The sequence below is a fragment of the Cherax quadricarinatus genome, chromosome 39 (assembly GCF_038502225.1).
Source record: "Cherax quadricarinatus isolate ZL_2023a chromosome 39, ASM3850222v1, whole genome shotgun sequence".
Lineage (NCBI taxonomy): Eukaryota > Metazoa > Arthropoda > Malacostraca > Decapoda > Parastacidae > Cherax > Cherax quadricarinatus.
In genome coordinates, this window is record NC_091330.1 from 13,854,648 (window position 1) to 13,876,222 (window position 21,575).

The following is a 21,575-nucleotide window of genomic DNA, read 5'->3' on the forward strand; positions in this document are numbered from 1 at the left end:
ATATATATATATATATATATATATATATATATATATATATATATATATATATTATATATATATATATATTATATATATATATATGTCGTGCCGAATAGGCAGAACTTGCGATCTTGGCTTAAATAGCAACGCTCATCTTGCCATATAGGACAAGTGAAAATTTGTGTATGCAATAATTTCGTCAAAATCATTCTGAACCTAATGAAAAAAATATATTTTACTGTGTTTGTTTAGTATTAAATTACTGTAAACAAATCTAAAATATATTTAGTTGGGTTAGGCTAAAATAAATTACTCTTGTTATAATAAAGTTAGGTAAGTTTTCTAAGATTCTTTTAGTGCAAAATTATAAATTTTTACATTAACATTAATGAAAAAAATATATCTTTAAACGTATAAGAGAAAATTTTATTAAGAACTTAATTTTAAATGAGTTCTTGCTAATTGACCAGTTTTACATATTCGGCACGACACATATATATATATATATATATATATATATATATATATATATATATATATATATATATATATATATATATATATATATATATATATTGGTTAAAATTTATGTAAACAATTGTATTGGTAAATATATAGTATGTGTGGAAGATGAACTAGTGTATATTTTTCCTTAATAGGGTAAGAATGGTCTTGTTAAATGCCTTCACTCTGGTTATTCTGGGAGTGTCAGAATGATCAGAACCTTTCAATACACAAATAACCCGCACATAAAAGAGAGAAGCTTACGACGACGTTTCGGTCCGACTTGGACCATTGACAAAGTCACACTAACCAGAGGTGGAGTAGGACGGCTATATATAGGCAGGAAGAGGTGATGGTAGTGGTAGTAGTAGTACAAGAATGGTATATAATACCGACAAGATTAAATTAAGACACATGCGCAACACCAGGGCATCCCCACCGTAGACCTTTCAATATCTGTGGTCACGTTTCCGTCCCCAGCTGATATTTTGAGAGAGAGTTTCTTGTTCCTTCTCCTCCTCCTCCTCCTCTTTCTATATAGTAGTATGTCATTGGTATTAGCTAGGCCTATATATTTTGTAGAAAAAACGATTATTATTATTATTATTATTATTATTATTATTATTATTATTATTATTATTATTGATTTTGACCACAAGATCAATATTTTTGTTGTCATTGCTGTTGTTACTTCGGTTTTTAAGATGTGATTCTTATTGTTGCAGGTAATGAAGAGGTCCAGGTAAGGTGGTAGTACATGACAGGTAAGGTGGTAGTACCTGGCAGGTAAGGTGGTAGTACCTGACAGGTAAGGTGGTAGTACCTGACAGGTAAGGTGGTAGTACCCGGCAGGTAAGGTGGTAGTACCTGGCAGGTAAGGTGGTAGTACCCGGCAGGTAAGATGGTAGCACATGACAGGTAAGGTGGTAGTACCTGGCAGGTAAGGTGGTAGTACCTGACAGGTAAGGTGGTAGTACCCGGCAGGTAAGGTGGTAGCACATGACAGGTAAGGTGGTAGTACCTGGCAGGTAAGGTGGTAGTACCCGGTAGGTAAGGTGGTAGTACATGTCAGGTAAGGTGGTAGTACCTGGCAGGTAAGGTGGTAGTACCTGATAGGTAAGGTGGTAGTACCCGGCAGGTAAGGTGGTAGTACATGGCAGGTAAGGTGGTAGTACCTGGCAGGTAAGGTGGTAGTACCTGATAGGTAAGGTGGTAGTACCCGGCAGGTAAGGTGGTAGTACATGGCAGGTAAGGTGGTAGTACCTGGCAGGTAAGGTGGTAGTACCTGGCAGGTAAGGTGGTAGCACATGACAGGTAAGGTGGTAGTACCTGGCAGGTAAGTTGGTAGCACATGACAGGTAAGGTGGTAGTACCTGGCAGGTAAGGTGGTAGTACCTGGCAGGTAAGATGGTAGCACCTGGTAGGTAAGATGGTCGCACCTGGTAGGTAAGATGGTAGCACCTGGTAGGTAAGATGGTAGCACCTGGTAGGTAAGATGGTTGCACCTGGTAGGTAAGATGGTCGCACCTGGTAGGTAAGATGGTCGCACCTGGTAGGTAAGATGGTAGCACCTGGTAGGTAAGATGGTAGCACCTGGTAGGTAAGATGGTTGCACCTGGTAGGTAAGATGGTCGGACCTGGTAGGTAAGATGGTAGCACCTGGTAGGTAAGGTATTGGGAGGCACCTAACGAGGACGGGAGGGTGATAGGTACTGGCTGTTACCTACCTTTGTAAAGTGTGGTGTGAGGTGAACAATTGACTCGCCTCATAGTCACCTTAAACTTTAACATTACTCGCACTCTTGACAACACTGATAGAGCCCTCAACAATGGACTCTAAGCTGCTGTAATGACATTAATCTCTCGTTTACCACTATTATTGTGCGCTCTTACATTGTAACCTGTGATCTGCAACCAATGAAACATGACTTCTGAGTACATAGGGAGGGATTTACGATGGGAAGGACAGTAGGAGTGCTCTGTGGGAAGGAACTTAGAGTAAAAGTAGCAAGGAAAGAAGAAGTGGTGAGGGGGAGTGAGGTAGAGGGAATGGAAGAGTTAAACCAAGGAGGCAGAGGAAAAGAGAGTCAAGTGAGGGAGTGTGAGAGAAGGGAGGGAGTGTGAGAGAAGGGAGGGAGTGTGAGAGAGGCGTGGTATGGGAGGGCAGGATCGTGAGGTAGGGAGCAAGGCCCTCATCAGGGTCAAGGGCACCAGTTACCCTCCCTGACGCCTCCAACATCCGCCTTCAACACTGCCTATACCTGTAATATACCCGTGGCCGGTTTACAGAGTTTTTCTATCCTCACAGCCCGGCCTGCGTCCAGGCATTCGTGTTGATAGCCAGGTTAACCAGGCTGTTGCTGTTGGCGATCCGCTGGCTGACATATGTCATATTTTGGCTGAAGTAAATATCTTGTTTTTTTTTTCCTTGAAGATTTCTACACTTGTTTCAGCATTATGTCTGATATTTGCTGTCAGCACGTGGAAGAGTCTTGGACCACTGATGTTGACACAGTGCTCTCTTATTGTACCCAGGGCGCCTCTGTTTCTGTCTGGATCTGTTAGTTTGCACTTTTTAAAGCCACTGGGACCTAACCAAGATCCAACCCCCCCATCCCCCCAAGAATAACGAGTGCGCACTGCCCGTGTTAGTTGTATTTTGCACTTTATAAGTACGTCCAGATGTACTTCTGTTAACCCTTTTGGGGCCTAGTTCCTAGGCTTTTTGGGCTTGCGTTGCCGTCCACAGGCTGGATATGAGGTGCACAGTAAAGTAGCCACTACCGTCCACAGGCTGGATATGAGGTGCACAGTAAAGTAGCCACTGCCGTCCACAGGCTGGATATGAGGTGCACAGTAAAGTAGCCACTACCGTCCACAGGCTGGATATGAGGTGCACAGTAAAGTAGCCACTACCGTCCACAGGCTGGATATGAGGTGCACAGTAAAGTAGCCACTACCGTCCACAGGCTGGATATGAGGTGCACAATAAACTAGCCACTTCGGTGGCAAAATCTAATCTTTATAAGTAAAGATGTGATGACTGAGACTCAGGCGCTGTATTTTCTAATTCTAGGGAATTTGTGTTTAAAATAAAATTCGTAGGATGGGTAGTTTGGGGCGAAACATCACACACACACACGACACACACACATGACACACACGACACACACACACACGACACACACGACACACACACACACGACACACACACACGACACACACACACGACACACACACACGACACACACACGACACACACGACACACACACGACACACACGACACACACACACGACACACACGACACACACACGACACACACACACACGACACACACACACACGACACACACACACGACACACACACACGACACACACACACACGACACACACACACACGACACACACACACACGACACACACACACACGACACACACACACACGACACACACACACGACACACACACACACGACACACACACACACACGACACACACGACACACACGACACACACGACACACACACACGACACACACACGACACACACACACGACACACACACGACACACACACACGACACACACACGACACACACACGACACACACACGACACACACACGACACACACACACGACACACACACACGACACACACATGACACACACACGACACACACACACGACACACACACACGACACACACACACGACACACACACACGACACACACACGACACGCACGACACACACACGACACGACACACACACGACACACACACACGACACACACGACACACACGACACACACGACACACGACACACACACACACACACGACACACACACACGACACACACGACACACACACGACACACACACATGACACACACACACGACACACACACACGACACACACACACGACACACACACACGACACACACACACGACACACACACACGACACACACACACGACACACACACACACGACACACACACAGACACACACACACAGACACACACACAGACACACACAGACACACACACACAGACACACAGACACACACACACACAGACACACACACACACAGACACACACACACAGACACACACACACAGACACACACACACAGACACACACACACACACACACACACACACACACACACACACAGACACACACACAGACACACACACAGACACACACACAGACACACAGACACAGACACAGACACAGACACACACACACACACACACACATGCACACACACATGCACACACACACACACACACACACACGACACACACGACACACACACGACACACACACACACGACACACACACACGACACACACACACGACACACACACACGACACACACACACGACACACACACACGACACACACGACACACACACACACACACACACACACACACACACACACACACACACACACACACACACACACACACACACACACACACGGTATTTGTGAACGACATGACGGAAGGAATAAACTCCGAGGTGTCCCTGTTTGCAGATGACGTGAAGTTGATGAGAAGAGTTCATTCGATCGAAGACCAGGCGGAAATACAAAGGGATCTGGACAGGCTGCAGACCTGGTCCAGCAACTGGCTCCTAGAGTTCAATCCCACCAAATGCACACACCTACACACACACACACCTACACACACAACAGGCCTAGTGTCAAATCGATATGTGCCTAGGACAAAATGGTAACTAACACACACACACACACACTCACACACACACACACACACACACACACACACACACACACACACACACACACACACACACACACACACATATATATATATATATATATATATATATATATATATATATATATATATATATATATATATATATATATATATATATACAAAACCACTGTGAAAGAATAGTGAAATTTCAAGCGCTTTCGCGACTTCTTACATTATCAAGGAACTATAAGAGTAATACATCAAAGGAAGGCATATAAGGCATATGGTTCCATGATAATGTGAGAAATTACGAAAGCGCTTGGAATTTCACTATTCTTTCACAGTGGTTCTTTTGCATATTCTGAAATCTACACCTCGAGACTACACCTCGAGGTGTAGTCTCGTCCTTATATGCTTTCTGCTGATCTTTTATTTTTACAGTTCCTTGATTAATGTGATAAATCACGAAAGCGCTTGGAAGTTTATTATTTTTTCACAGTGGTTGTTCTGCATATTGTAATATCCAGCAAACGTTCAGATCTGTACGAGTGTCACTGACGTTGCCTTAATGGGCCGTACCACCACTCAGGTCACTGGTAACACATTCCACCTCACGCCCCCAACCCACACTACTCACGAAAAAATGTGGTTGATCTTAAGGTGAGATTTGGTAAAAGCACGCGAGGGGTCACCTGCGAGATGGTTGTGTGTCGTGGCTGTGTTTCTGAGAGGTGTGTCGTGGCTGTGTTTCTGAGAGGCGTTGAAATTTCTCGAATTGGGAACTGAGGAAGATTATATTTGTTTCCCATCTTCGATGTGTGTGGGGGGAGGGGTTGTATTTCGCGTGTGTGTGTGTGTGTGTGTGTGTGTGTGTGTGTGTGTGTGTGTGTAGGGGTGTGAGGTCGGTGTGTGTGGGGGGAGGTATGTGTATGTGTGGGAGTGTGAGGTGTGTGGGGGTGTGAAGTGTGAATGTGTGGGGGTGTGAGCGTGTATGTGTGTGTATGGGTGCGGGTGTGAAGTGTGTATGTGTTGGGGGTGAGATGTGTGTGTGTGTGTGTGTGTGTGTGTGTGTGTGTGTGTGTGGTATGCATGTATGTATACATTTATGTTTGTACGTACTGTATATATGTGTATGATGGCCATGGTAGGCTGGTTCTTCTTTCTTGGAGTTCACCAGCGCCACCTACCTCCAAGCCGTCATATTCTCGTGGGGGAGAGCCCACTAATTTCCTCCAGCATACCAGTCATACCTGTGGTTCAGGGAACCAGGGCAAGTGCGTAGTGCGTAAGCTCTGAGGGAGGCGTGAGGAAACATGCATATTGTGTGGACGTGAATCACTGGTTGGTAGGCCTTGAGTCATCATCAGGAAGGTGAGGTGGAGGTGGACAAGTCTAACTGCACTGTTGACACCTTTTTCTTACAAGTAAGTTGAGTATAGCTCAATGGTAGAGCGTTCGTTACACAACCGAAGGGACTCGGGATTCGATTTCCGGGTGGGACAAGGCGTAGGAACAAGTCTTACACTTACTGTCTATGTTCAGTCAGCAGTAAATACGTACTTGAGTGTCAGTCGACTGTTGTGCATCGCTCCCAATGGAAATAAATATCTTTATTTACTACAAGTACATTTACATGGTATAAAGTCCTAGCTGACATCATACTACTGTATAGAAAGCCGCTTGTTTTGCTGAGCATTTCGGGCAAATTAGGCCAGTTGTCCCAGGATGCGACCCACACCAGTCGACTAACATCCAGGTACCCATTTTGAACTGATGATTGAAAAGGGACAGGGACAGCTATGTTGGGTTATCCTGGGTTGATAACCCTTCTGAGTTAGTTAAACCTAAGGATGTCGTCTTGTACTGTCACCGAGTGCTAAATCCGTGGGTTTGAGTATTGAAGGTGTTGTGGTGTAAGCCAGTGGTTGGTCCGGCATCTCACTCGCCAGTATTGCCACACTACAACCTTCCTTCTCTCCTCCCAGATATGACCTCTGTTGGTGATTGTGGTTAAGAAGTGAGAAAGTTAAAATATCTGCGTGAAACAAAGCGACTTGTATTTCTGCCATGTACCGCTCTAACCTGGCCGGTACAGATAGCGTGATGAAAACCTGGTACGAAAACCTGGGGAGGGGCTGAGGTGAGAGAAACCTCCGAGGTGGATGTGAGGGAGAGTGGATCCCCTACCGAGGTACCTCCACTAGGCGTGGGCGTTTGATGTAGGTACAGGGGAGAGGGGAGGCAAATACCTGAGATATCAATTAGTGAGTAGCCAGTGTGGGAGAAGTGGTGGGCGGGAGCCATGAGAGAGTGGAGGAGCCGAGGTAAAGAGTGGGGGGGGGGAAGGGGGGTTCTGACGCCGCCGAGGTGGGGGTGTTGTTGCTGCTTAGGGAGGAGGTGGCGGTCGTGATGGTGGTGGTGGTGGAGATGGAGGGCTCTCAGTACATACCTGCGTCCGTCTCATGAAAGACATGTTCCATAGCGCTCGCCTCGTCTGCTCGCACAAGGTGGCCGCTTCGCCTGTGTTTCGGAGTTGGTATTGTTCCGGAGGCTCCCGGTTTCCGTAATCGTCCGTGTTCTGTAATCGTCTTGTGTTATGTGATCGACCGCATTCCATAGTCGTTGGTGTTCCGTAGTCATTATGTTCCGTCGTCGCTGATGTGCCCGAGTGCACCACCACTGCAGTAGACCGTGGAAAACATTGCTTATGTTGTGTATCTGCATTATGTATGTGTGTGTTTAACCTACAATATTTGTGCTGAGTCCGCCCCTCTGGTTCTTATTACTGAGCAAGGGTGACCATGTAGTGTGGATGGTGAAGCTTCTCAAGACTCTTCTATAAGTGTGTGTCCAGGGAAGCCAAGGTTGTGCACGTCTTGTCATGACATATAAAAACAAACCAGCGACATGACCCACACTGGCTGCTAACACTGTTGAAACTCGTCTCTATTATTATTTATTTATTTATTTATTTTCAACACCCCAAACGTCTCCCACCGAGGTAGATTCTGAAAACCAGAAACACAGGCACCGTCATTCATTCAGTCACTGTCTTGCTAGAAGTGTACTGATATCACAGTTCAGGATGCCCTTCCGAACCGCAACATCTCCACCCCTCCTTCAGAGTCCAGGCACTGTAATTGCCACCTCCGGCTAACCGGTTTCCCTGAATCCTTTCATAAATTTCCCTTGCTCACACTCTAGCACCCAAGTCTTAAAAACCACTTGTCTCCACTCGCTCCTGTCTAATGCACTTACTTAAGCCTTTTGGATCATCAAGCCCCTAACACTCGAAACCTTACCCCCTCTCCAACCCTTCTTGGGATGACCCCTAACCTTCCTGCCTTCCACTTCGGATTTATATAACCTCTTGGTCCTATTTTACTCTATCTTTTAAACCTCCAAATCATCTCGCCAATTCTTCCTCAGCCCTCTGAATATTAGTTTTTTTTGTAATCCTACCTCCTCTTATGAATTCTATCTCCACATTTTTCCCTCAAACATGGCATCTCCACTGACCTCAGCCTCTTCCTCACTGCAACGTTTAAAGTTCATGCCTCACACCTATATAAAAGTGTTGGCGCCACTATTCTTTGGTACATTCCCCTTTTTGCCTCCATAGATAAACGTCTTTCCACAGACGCCTCAACACCTCAACTACCTTTTTCTTCTCATCCCTTCTATGACTCACCTTGTCTTTCAAAGATCCACCTGCCGACATGTTCACTCCCAAATGTCTAAACACATTTACTTCCTTCATACTCCTCCCTCATATCCAATATCTAATCTTTCACTGTACATGAATGGTATACAATACCGACAAGATGAAAAATAGACACATGTACAACATCTGGGTATCTTAATTGTAGACGTTTCGCCATCCAGTGGCTTTATTAATGAAGACAGAAGATAAAGTAATCAGTTCCTTAGCCTTGGAGTTGGCGAAGAGTACCAACGGTACTCTTCACCGGAAATAATCCATCTCCTACATATCTGAACCTGAGCCTCATTATGCACATAAAAACTCTTCACTGCTTTCAGTAACCTGCTACCCAGTCCATACATTTGCCTTTTTTAAATCCATTCATGCAGTGAAAAGTTCCTTACCTTTATCTAATTATTATTATTATTTTCATTATTATTAATTTTCATTACTACTACTTTTTGCTATGTTGTTTATAAGTTGTTCGAAGTTCTGAACGGATTAAAATTAATTTTTCTTACTTTTTTTTAAGTCATTAAGTGCAGGAAGAGAGTTTAGATCAGCCACAAGCAGTAGGTTAATATATCGCGCGCGCGTGTGCGTGCATGCATGCATATAGGAATGTATGCGTGTGTGATCATCCGTGCACGCGAGGATGCGTGCATATTCGTGTCTTCAGCACTGGGAACAATATGGTGGCACCTCAGTGAGCACTGATAAGTTTTATAACGTGTTTGACTAAAACTACGCGAGATCTGCATTCCGATGTACTTGCCAGGTTCCAGTCTCGGCTCCTAGCCCCTATAGCTACCGATTTGTTTTTGTAGGGGTCGAAAATCCGCCCATAATCCCATATCTTACCATTAAAGACTGATATTTTGGATGTCTGGTCTTCTGCGACCAGTCGTGTCTGCTCTTGAAATAGTGTACACTTGCACCTCCACCACGTTCTTATCCAGGTCGTTCACTCTCTTGTTGAAGCAATAATTTCTAATGACACACTTGTCTCTTTAATTTCCTTCTCCGCCTTACAGTCTGGCCTGGAACACCACTCGATATGTACATCGTCAGCATGTTTTCCTTGTGTGATAAATGATGTAGCAAACCCACTTGTTGAAGAATCAGACACTTGTGCAACATTTGGGAATCTTTATTGAGAAAACGTTTCGCCACACAGTGGCTTCATCAGTCCAGTATAAAGAACTGTGGATAAAGATAGTAGTAGTTTGAGGTAATCAGTCCCTGAGCCTGGAATCAAGAGTGATGGACTGAACATTTGATTCCAGACTGAGGGACTGATTGCCTCAAACTCCTCTTTTTCCACCGTTCTTCTTTGTATTGGACCAATGAAGTCACTGTGTGGCGAAACGGTTTCTCAATAAAGATTCCCAAATTTTGCACAAGTATTTTTCAGTCTTCATGGTTGCCCTGGCCTGATCTAAGACCAGCCCGCGGGGGTAATGACCCCTAGTAACCTGCTTCTTCTGTAAATAACAAAAAAAAAAAGGCACAATACCATGACTGGAACGATACACAAATAACCCGCACATAAAAGAGAGAAGCTTACGACGACGTTTCGGTCCGACGACCGAAACGTCGTCGTAAGCTTCTCTCTTTTATGTGCGGGTTATTTGTGTGTCTGGTTCTTCTGTCTTCTCGTGTTGAAACCGAGTACCAACTTGGACCCCCAAGTCTCTACATTCAACTCAGACGACTCTTCTACTACTGTTAAACTAAAGAAGTACTTCCTAGCAGTCATTTACTTCATTTATGTGTTTAATTTGCATTCTTTTCAGTGTCTCTGTTTATTGCAGTTGGTTTCTTAATTCAAAGTCTTGTCCTTATTTTTATATCTAATAAGGGTTACCTGGAGGTTACCTGGAGGTTATTCCGGGGATCAACGCCCCCGCGGCCTGGTCCATGACCAGGCCTCCCGATGGATCAGGGCCTGATCAACTAGGCTGTTACTGCTGGCCGCAGGCAGTCCGACGTACGAGCCACAGCCCGGCTGATCCGGCACTGACTTTAGGTATCTGTCCAGCTCTCTCTTGAAGGCAGCCAGGGGTTTATTGGCAATTCCCCTAATGCTTGATGGGTGGCTGTTGAACAGTCTTGGGCCCCGGACACTTATGGTGTTTTCTCTTAGTGTACCAATGGCGCCCCTACTTTTTATTGGAAAATAAAAATAACGTATTTAATAACGTTTCGCCTTTGTCAAACATTTGACAAAGCTTTACAGCGGGCGAAACGTAGTTAAATAAATGGCTTGGTATTCCTGTGATTTTGATTATCTATTTTTCGGCTTTCACCATTTTATATCAACTTCAGAAAGGGAAAGCGTAGAGAGAGGGGGAGAGGGAGAGGGAGAGAGAGAGAGGGAGAGAGAGAGAGGGAGAGAGAGAGGGAGGGAGGGAGGGAGGGGGAGAGAGAGAAGGAAGGAGGGAGAAGGATGGAGGGAGAGGGAAAGAGAGAGAGAGAAAGAGAAAGAGAGAGAGTTGGGCTGATATAAGGAGAGAGTGAGGGTGGTGTCAGTGAGTCAGGGTGGTGGTGGATGATGAGAAAGGGAAAGTAATGGATGGCAGAGAAGTGGGAATGATGACGGATAGTGGTAGGGAGGAGGAAGTTGTGTTGGAGGGAGAAGTGGGAAGGTGGTGAAATGTGAGGAAGAGCCAGGGAAGGTGAGGAAGGAAGGCTGTGTGTGTGTGGGGGGGGGGGGGTATATCCTAGTATGCAGAACTTGGTTCAGTGTGTGTTTTGATGCGTATCTCACACTAGCGTATAACACACACGTACGCACCTAGTTATTTGCAGGGGTCGACCCATAGCTTATATCACCTCTTCTTAACTCTTAAATGACCGGATTTACAGATTCCTGGCTACACGTGTGTGTGTTGCACATCCCTGTGTGCAGGATTTACAGATTCCTGGCCACACGTGTGTGTGTTGCACATCCCTGTGTGCAGGATTTACAGATTCCTGGCCACACGTGTGTGTGTTGCACATCCCTGTGTGTAGGATTTATAGATTCCTGGCCACACGTGTGTGTGTTGCACATCCCTGTGTAGGATTTACAGATTCCTGGCCACACGTGTGTGTGTTGCACATCCCTGTGTGTAGGATTTACAGATTCCTGGCCACACGTGTGTGTGTTGCACATCCCTGTGTGTAGGATTTAATTGATGATGTTTAAGAGTGCTGTCTCAAGTCTGCCTTATATAGACCAACGTCAGGCGACTTTATCATCTCTGCATATAAAATATATTATAATTTTACGAAAACGCTAAACCCACAGGGAGTCACACAGCGCCTGGAGAGTGTTACATAGTTAGGTTTGATTCAAGGTAAAGGAACGTAGCTTTAGTTTCCTGGATCAAGAGCCTTTCACCAGTATATACAGGATATAGTGGTGTGTGTTGTAAGTGTATTGAGTGGAGGCTGGCCTTATATAGGCGGGTTGGGAGTCCCAGTGTACAGGATGTCTTGTGGCACCTTGATGTAGCAACGTACATTACTTTATTGTTCCCACTATTGTTGACGGTACTGCCTGTTTCTCTCCCAGAGTCGTCTGTGTCTGCCTGCTTAATGTTTCTAGTCTTATTGATTAATACCACTCTTTCGTGTTTACAGTAATATATATATATATATATATATATTATATATATATATATATATATATATATATATATATATATATATATATATATATATGTCGTGCCGAATATGTAAAACTGGTCAATTAGCAAGAACTCATTTAAAATTAAGTCTTCTCTAAAATTTTCTCTTATACGTTTAAAGATATCTTTTTTTCATTAATGTTGATGTAAAAATTTATAATTTTGCACCAAAAGGAACTTAGAGAACTTACCTAACCTTATTATAACAAAAACAATTTATTTTAGCCTAACCCAACGAAATATATTTTAGATTTGTTTACAATAATTTAATACTAAATAAACACAGTGAAATATATTTTTTTCGTTAGGTTCAGAATGATTTTGGCGAAATTATTGCATACACAAATTTTCGCTTGTCCTATATGGCAAGATGAGCGTTGCTATTTAAGCCAAGATGGCAAGTTCTGCCTATTCGGCACGACATATATATATATATATATATATATATATATATATATATATGTGTGTGTGTGTGTGTGTGTGTGTGTGTGTCGTGCCGAATATATAAAACTGGTCAATTAGCAAGAACTCATTTAAAATTAAGTCCTTTCTGAAATTTACTCTTATACATTTAAAGATGTATTTTTTTCATTAATGTTGATGTAAAAATTTATAATTTTGCACCAAAAGAATCTTAGAAAACTTACCTAACCTTATTATAACAAGAACAATTTATTTTAGCCTAACCCAACTAAATATATTTTAGATTTGTTTACAATAATTTAATACTAAACAAATACAATTAAATATATTTTTTTCGTTAGGTTCAGAATGATTTTGGCGAAATTATTGCATACACAAATTTTCACTTGTCCTATATGGCAAGATGAGCGTTGCTATTTAAGCCAAGATCGCAAGTTCTGCCTATATATATATATATATATATATATATATATATATATATATATATATATATATATATATATATATATATATATATATATATATATGTGTGTGTGTGTGTGTATATGTCGTGCGGAATAGATAAAACTTGCGATTTTAACTTAAATAGCAACGCTCTTCTTGTCGAATATATATATATATATATATATATATATATATATATATATATATATATATATATATATATATATATATATATATATATATATATGTGTCGTGCCGAATATGTAAAACTGGTCAATTAGCAAGAACTCATTTAAAATTAAGTCCTTTCTGAAATTTTCTCTTATACGATTAAAGACATATTTTTTTCATTAATGTTAATGTAAAAAATTTTAATTTTGCACCAAAAGAATCTTAGAAAACTTACCTAACCTTATTATAACAAAAGCAATTTATTTTAGCCTAACCCAACTAAATATATTTTAAATATGTTTACAGTAATTTAGTACTAAACAAGCACAATCAAATATATTTTTTTCGTTAGGTTCAGAATGATTTTGGCGAAATTATTGCATACACAAATTTTCACTTGTCCTATATGGCAAGATGAGCGTTGCTATTTAAGCCAAGATCGCAAGTTCTGCCTATTCGGCACGACATATATATATATATATATATATATATAGATATATAATATTGTAGTAATGTAGGTCACCGTAACCTAAGTGGGACCAGGAGCTGAGACTCGACTCCTCTCAAACACAAAACGTAACCTCCTTTGTTACCTGGAGGTTATTCCGGGAATCAACGCCCCCGCGGCCCGGTCCATGACCAGGCCTCCCGATGGATCAGGGCCTGATCAACTAGGCTGTTACTGCTGGCCGCACGCAGTCCAACGTACGAGCCACAGCCCGGCTGATCCGGCACTGATTTTAGGTATCTGTCCAGCTCTCTCTTGAAGGCAGCCAGGGGTTTATTGGCAATTCCCCTAATGCTTGATGGGTGGGAGGCTGTTAAACAGTTTTGGGCCCCGGACACTTATGGTGTTTTCCCTTAGTGTACCAATGGCGCCCCTACTTTTTATTGGGGGCAGTTATCGTACGTGTCGAAGTCAACACTTGTTCTCTACACTGACACCCTTGAAGGGAACTAAAAGATACGAGAGAAAGTGTAGAATAAGCCTAGGAGAGCCATGGATGCAGTTGGAGAGCAGTGTGTCAACATGCGTGGCCCAAGACTTCATAATACCAGCAGATATCAGTAATATATTGCCGGAACAAAGATAGAAATTTTCAAGAAGCTGGACAACTTCCTTCTACGTGTGTCGGATTACCCGGTTTGAGATGGCTGTGTTAGACTGCGAGTAGCTAGCAGAGATAGCTTGGTTGACCACTCGGTCAACAGGGATCTCTGGCCTCAGGCCGAACTGCGGTGTTAGTCCTCGATACCTGTCACAGGTGAAAAATCACATGTAAAACCCCCTGCTTGCCTGTCTGCCTTGGAGTCTCCTCCCTCCCTGTCTGCCTGTGTCGTTGCTTGCCTCATTGCCTCTAGCTGCCTGCCAACTTGCCTGGCCACAACACGACGGCTACCTTGCTACCCTCCCCATGTTGTGTTTTCCCCACCATAACTTACTGACCGGGTCTAGGTGCTGTGAGGACGCCAGGACCCAGAGGTCAATAACTGGCGATGCTCCCGGCTGCTCCCCAGCTGCGGCTGCTGTCTCCCTGGCTCACTTTCTTGCACCAACTCCCCGCCATCCCATCACCATGTCCAGAAATATACAGAAACACTAGAATACCATTATTATTATTATGTTAATGAGAAGTCTGAATCCCTGCTGTGGAGCGCCTAGGGAATGGGAGGTAGTCAAGATTGATCCAAGGAAGGGGAAAGATTGCTTGAATTCTTTTTATTAAACGCCCTTCACCAACCCAGAGCGTCCCCCTCCTACCTCGAAGGGACTGTAGTTAAAGACTTTATTCACATAATTAACCCAGGAGAGTTAACTCAGGGTAATCCAAAGATGCCAAGCAGTGTTGGGGTTACCTGGAGGTTATTCCGGGGATCAACGCCCCCGCGGCCCGGTCCATGACCAGGCCTCCCGATGGATCAGGGCCTGATCAACTAGGCTGTTACTGCTGGCCGCACGCAGTCCAACGTACGAGCCACAGCCCGGCTGATCCGGCACTGACTTTAGGTATCTGTCCAGCTCTCTCTTGAAGGCAGCCAGGGGTTTATTGACAATTCCCCTAATGCTTGATGGGAGGCTGTTAAACAGTTTTGGGCCCCGGACACTTATGGTGTTTTCCCTTAGTGTACCAATGGCGCCCCTACTTTTTATTGGCGGCATTTTGCATCGCCTGCCCAGTCTTTTACTTTCGTAGGGAGTGATTTCTGTGTGCAGATTTGGGACCATTTCTTCCAAGATTTTCCAAGTGTAGATTATGATATATCTCTCCCTCCTGCGTTCCAACGAGTACAAGTCAAGTGCTTCCAAGCGTTCCCAGTAGTTAAGGTGCTTGACAGAACTTATACGTGCAGTAAAGGATCTCTGTACACTCTCTAGATCTGCGATTCACCTGCTTTGAATGGAGATGTTAATGTACAGCAGTATTCTAGCCTAGAGGGAACAAGTGATTTGAAAAGGATCATCATGGGCTTGGCATCTCTCGTTTTGAAAGTTCTCATTATCCATCCTATCATTTTCTTTGCACGTGCAATCGTGGCACTGTTGTGATCCTTGAAAGTGAGATCCTCAGACATTACTACTCCCAGGTCCCTTACATTATTTTTCCGCTCTATTGTATGGCCGGAGTCAGTAGTATACTCTGTTCTAGTTATTATCTCCTCCAGTTTTCCATAACGGAGTAGTTGGAATTTGTCCTCATTGAACATCATATTGTTGACCGTTGCCCACTGGAAAACTTTGTTTATATCTTCTTGGAGGTTAACCGCGTCCTCAGCAGATGACAGCCTCATGCAGATCCTAGTATCATCTGCAAAGGATGATACGGTGCTGTGGTGTATATCTCTGTTTATGTCTGATATGAGGATAAGGAATAAGATGGGGGCGAGTACTGTGCCTTGTGGAACAGAGCTCTTCACTATGGCAACCTCCGATTTAACTCTGTTGACCACTACTCTTTGTGTTCGATTGGTTAGGAAGTTGAAGATCCATCTCCCCACTTTCCCAGTTATTCCTTTAGCACGTATTTTATGGGCTATTACGCCATGATCGCATTTGTCAAATGCTTTTGCAAAGTCTGTGTATATTACATCTGCATTCTGATTTTCTTCCAGTGCATCCAAGGCCATGTCATAGTGATCCAGTAGTTGTGAGAGGCAGGAGTGACCTGCCCTGAACCCATGTTGCCCTGGATTGTGCAGATTTTGGGAATCCAGGTGATTTGCAATCCTGCTTCTTAGCACTCTTTCAAAGATTTTTATGATGTGGGACGTCAGAGCTATTGGTCTATAGTTCTTAGCTAATGCTTTGCTGCCACCTTTATGGAGTGGGTATGTATAATGTTCGCCAAGACCATAGTCCTGGCACGGGTCTCAATCTTGCGATGACCCGTCTCTGGCTCCCGAGGGAGAAAGGTTTCTACAATGATGCGACATATGCTGTTCAAGCACTCTTCTGGTCAGTTCAACTGGTGCATCTCATAAGCGACAACACCGTATGTACTCCTAACTATGGACACTAGCGAGGAGGAGGATATGTCGTTATCACAGGTAACAGCTTGTCTGGTTCGTTGACTCCATGGTACACTAGTGTGGCCGCAGTCATCTCTGGTTCCTTTTTGGGAGGGAATATCACTCTTTGTTGCCTGCGGAGTGTCTCAGTAACTTCGCACTCCAGAAGATAGTGTGTTAGGGGCCGCTGGACAACGTGCTGACAGTACTGGCACATCTCCTCCTCAGCCTTGTCTACCATCATCTTGGCTGTGGAAAAGCCCAAACGAAGCCGATGGATGGCGGTACACTGCGCTCTGGACCAGCTTCTATCATATGGAGGGGGTTCTCCCTGAGTCGCTGCTTGGTACCACTGTTGAGATGGGGTATCACCTAAGACCTCCCCCATAAGTTTCATGGCTCTGGCAGCCACCAGTTTGGTCTGTCGTAGGCTGATTGGGACAGTAATCCCAACATGTGGATAGTCTGTTGCTGCCTTGGCTGCATCATCTGCCGCCTCATTTCCCCAGATGCCAGCATGGCTGGGGATCCAGTTCAATGTCGATCTGTTACCCTGAACTTCTAAGGCTGTCATTATGCTCAGGATCGATGTGATGAGGTGAACATTGTCCTGTGGTTGAGGATGGGAGAGGGCATTGATTGCAGAGGTGGAATCAACATGTATGACAGGTCGGAGTCGATGTCGTAGGGCATGTGACAATGCCTGCTGAATCGCCACCAGCTCAGCTTGAAGGATCGTGCAGTGGTCAGGGAGTCGCCAGCCTTGTGTGTGACCATTGTGGTACAGTCCAGCTGCTGCTCTCTTCCTGTCAGGGTCGACAGGACCATCTGTGAAATACACTGCACATGTGCCTCCCTCTGCCAGTGCCATGCTTGTCTCAGCATGATTGCTGAGAGTGTCTTGACTGCAGAGACACTTAGAGATGGGTAGCTGCATGATGCAAACATCGGCTGGATCTGGGCGCCAGGGAGGTGGTGGATGGTACCCAGCAACAGGAAGGTCACAACTCTTCTCAAGGAGTAGTTGCATAGGCAGCAGCTTCCGCCCAGCAGCACAAAACGAACGAATCCAGGAGTAGTCCGTGAAGAGTGTGGGATCTTGTGCCATGGTTGTCAATATCCGTCTCCTTAGTGGGGTACCTTGCTGCCTGTGCAGAATCGTGGCCACTTTGCAGGCGTTTATGTATCTTACTCTGTCAGCCAAGGAAGGAAGCTGGGCCTCAGATCTGAGACATACTGTGTTGGTCCAGATGGGGGCCCCAAGCATAGTTCTTATCTCTGATTTTGTACGACCTCCACTCTTTGCCTGCTCTGCGGGAAGAGATGAGCTAACGCCAGTGCACCGTAGTCAATGAGCGATAGCTTGTATATAGTACAAGCGAAGTACATCTTTGCTTGCCCCTGCATGGTGCCTCATCATGACTCTCATGGTGTTGAGTCTGAGTAGAGCACGTGACCTGACATACTCGGCCTGTTTCTGAAAGGTCAGCTTTTTATCAATGTAGATTCCCAAGTACAGGTAGGAGCCTGTCCACTCAAGTTCTATATCCTGAATACGTAATCTATTCACAGGATCTGGTCCCTTGAACATCATTGCAAGAGATTTCTCGGCCGAGATCTTGAGGCCTAGTTCCTTGCAAGACTGCGTAATTAGGTCCAAAGCTCTCTGAGCCTGTCGTTCTAAATTGCCTTTCCCATTCACTACGAGTGCAAGATCATCAGCATAGCTGAGGAGCTGTGTACCACTATGAAAGGGAAGGCTCACAAGTTCCTGCATAAGGATGTTAAACAGGGTAGGACTGAGCACACCTCCTTGTGGCATACCGTTTTCCAGGGATTTAAAGGAAGAGTAGTGTCCCTGAAAACTGACACAGGCCTGCCTGCCCCTAAGGTAGGACTCTATCCAGGCTAGTATTGCCAGAATTGCTGTGGGGCTGGCTAGCTCAAATGCCTTTTCAAGGTCGAGGTAGACGACAATACTAGGTTTTTTGTTACTGTCAGCAATCTGGCTTAGTAAAGTGGTTATGCACTCTGCTGTACCCACTCCTTTGGTGAAGCCAAATATGTGATGATGAGAGGGTCCAGGTTTCCATAGGAGGCGGTTTAACACCATCCTCTCAGCAGTCTTGGCTAAGCAGCTGGTCAGCGATATGGGTCTCATACTGCCTGGGTCCTTGGGCTTTGGAATTGGTACGATGGTAGCTTTCTTCCAAGCTGCTGGGAGTGTTCTGGCCCTCCACCACTTGTTAATGACGTCTAGTATGGCCTCCCATCCACTCTGCCCAGCCCGTGCAATCATGGAGTATGTAACACCATTGATGCCCGGGGCAGTGTCGCCTGTGTTCTTAATGGCACGTTGGAGTTCCAAGTCCGTGAGGTCTTCATCAGTCACATCTTCCAACTCACATGCAGCTTGTATCGTTAGCTGGCGCTGTGGCAGAAGATCCGTCTGTATATTCCGGATGTCCTGTGGGAGCTGAGTGGATGCTCCCCTGGAAGTGAAAAGCTCCACTAGTTTCTCAGCTTTCTGGGATGGGTTCGGGTGTGCTGGTGGCCTCGGCTTGCTCTTGCCATTTGCTATGTTGAGTTTGCCCCATATCTCAGATAAGGTGGTGTGATGCCCGAATGTTGAGCACCGCTCCAGCCATTTCTCAGTTTTTACTCTGAGAGAGACTCTGCGGGCATGCTGCACAATGGCTCTCAGAGTATTCCTGTTCTCTGCCGTAGGGTTACGCCTGTATAGCTTCCTAAAAGAGTTGATGTGGTGATTCTGCTCCCGCACCTCATCGTTGTAGAACCACCAGTCTCTTTTGTGAGTGCGTCCTGCGGACTTCTTTGGAATTGCGCACTCTGCTGCCTGGATGAGAACAGTGATTAGCTCCTGTTCAGCTGTATCACAGTCTTCAGATAGAGAGTATGTGGACCACCAGTCATGAAGATAATCCTGGAACACCTTCCATTTGGCCCTCTTTATGTCCCATCTAGGAGGCAGCACAACTGTGGGAGGCCTGTTGATGTTGAAGGTGGTGATCACTGCAAAGTGGTCACTGACAAGGTGAGGATGAGTTTCCCATGTGGCTCCTGCTGCGAGTTGTCTTGACCCGAAGGTAAGGTAGAGGCAGCCACCCAACAGGTGTGTGGGGTCTCCATTGTTTAGCAACTTTACCTCTGGAATATCGTGTAGGAGCATTGCTATGTGTCTGCCAGCAGCATTGGTTGCTGAGTGAGAGTACAGCATTGGGTGATGTGCGTTGAAATCTCCACCCACAATAATACACTCAGTGCGTGCTAGTGCGAGGAGCTCTGCAATGTCAAGGGTGTGTCTTGGGTTCTTGTAGATGTTATAGATGGTAATGGGCACCCCAGGTATGTGCACAAGGATGGCCTGTACCTCGACATCCTCCCCACAGTCCACAGGGTTGGCTATAACCTCGTGAGGTATTGTATTGGATACAAATACAGCTGTGCCTCTGCAGTGAACGCCCGGGTCCGTGTGCCGAAAATACCCAGCAAAACCGGGTAGTCTTGGGCACATAGTCGGGACAGTCAGAGTTTCTTGTAGCAAGACGATATCAACCCGATCCCGAATTACTGCCTCCAGCAAGAGGTGCTGTTTGCCCCTCAGGCCCTGAATGTTCCACTGTAGGACCTTGAGGGTGTGATTTGGTACCGAGGTTATTCCATCGATGTTGTTTCCTGAGCTGGAGACTGAGTCCTGCCCGCTCTGAGAACCTGCAAATTCATGGCATCCACTTCTCTTCAGTCAGAAAGCACACTCTCAGGAGCGTACTGACCATCTGCCGGAATGTGCTCTGTTGTTCTGTGGAGTTGATTGTGTTGCAAATAAGATCTGTGAACACCTTGATGAGTGCTACGAGATCCTCCCTGGTGAGGGCCTGCTTTGGAGTTGGGTTCGAAAGAGTGGATATTATCTGGGTTGTTGTGGTCTGTAGGGACTGCTGAGGGTTGGATTTCTTTATTGTATGCACCATGGTCTGTAGCTGTATACCAGGTTGGGTAGCCGGGATCTGCTGGTGAGGTGCCAGTTGAGTCTGCAAAGTGCCTGTGCCTGGTAAGGAGTGCCTGCGTTGTCGTGCTATGGCCGGTGGGGGCTCATTTAGTGCCGCCTGCTGATCGCATTGACCAGATGCACCCTGTTGACGCCTCCTGTTCCTCTTGTTTCTGTTTCTTCGTTGAGGTAGGGGTGCAGGAGGTTCTTGACCTTGACGCCTGGTTGAGGCTTCTAGGGTTGGGAATTCCTGGGCATTGACTTGGGTTAGCTGCTGAGAGATCTGCGGTATGGCAGGGTTCTCTGCACCCATCGTTTGCTGAGAGTGATGATCCGTCGTAGCCTGTTGCCGAGTTTTTGGCATCTTCCAGACTTCTTGAATTCTGGCGAGCCTCTCGGGGCATCGAGGATTCCAGGCATGGTGTTTC

The 21,575-nt window shown here is 45.2% G+C and overlaps 1 protein-coding gene across 5 annotated transcripts in view; it reads left to right on the top strand.

Annotated features, from left to right (window-relative positions):
- C3G (C3G guanyl-nucleotide exchange factor) overlaps window positions 1-21,575 on the top strand; it is a 191,638-nt gene that overhangs the window by 54,386 nt on the left and 115,677 nt on the right. Inside the window, exon 1 of one of the 5 annotated variants that reach the window (XM_070092417.1) lies at window positions 7,666-7,723. The exons of the other annotated variants lie outside the window; for them this stretch is intronic. The gene's annotated coding sequence lies outside the window, so the exon portion shown is untranslated. Of the gene's footprint in view, window positions 1-7,665; window positions 7,724-21,575 lie in introns of those variants that run through there. 5 annotated transcript variants of the gene reach the window in all.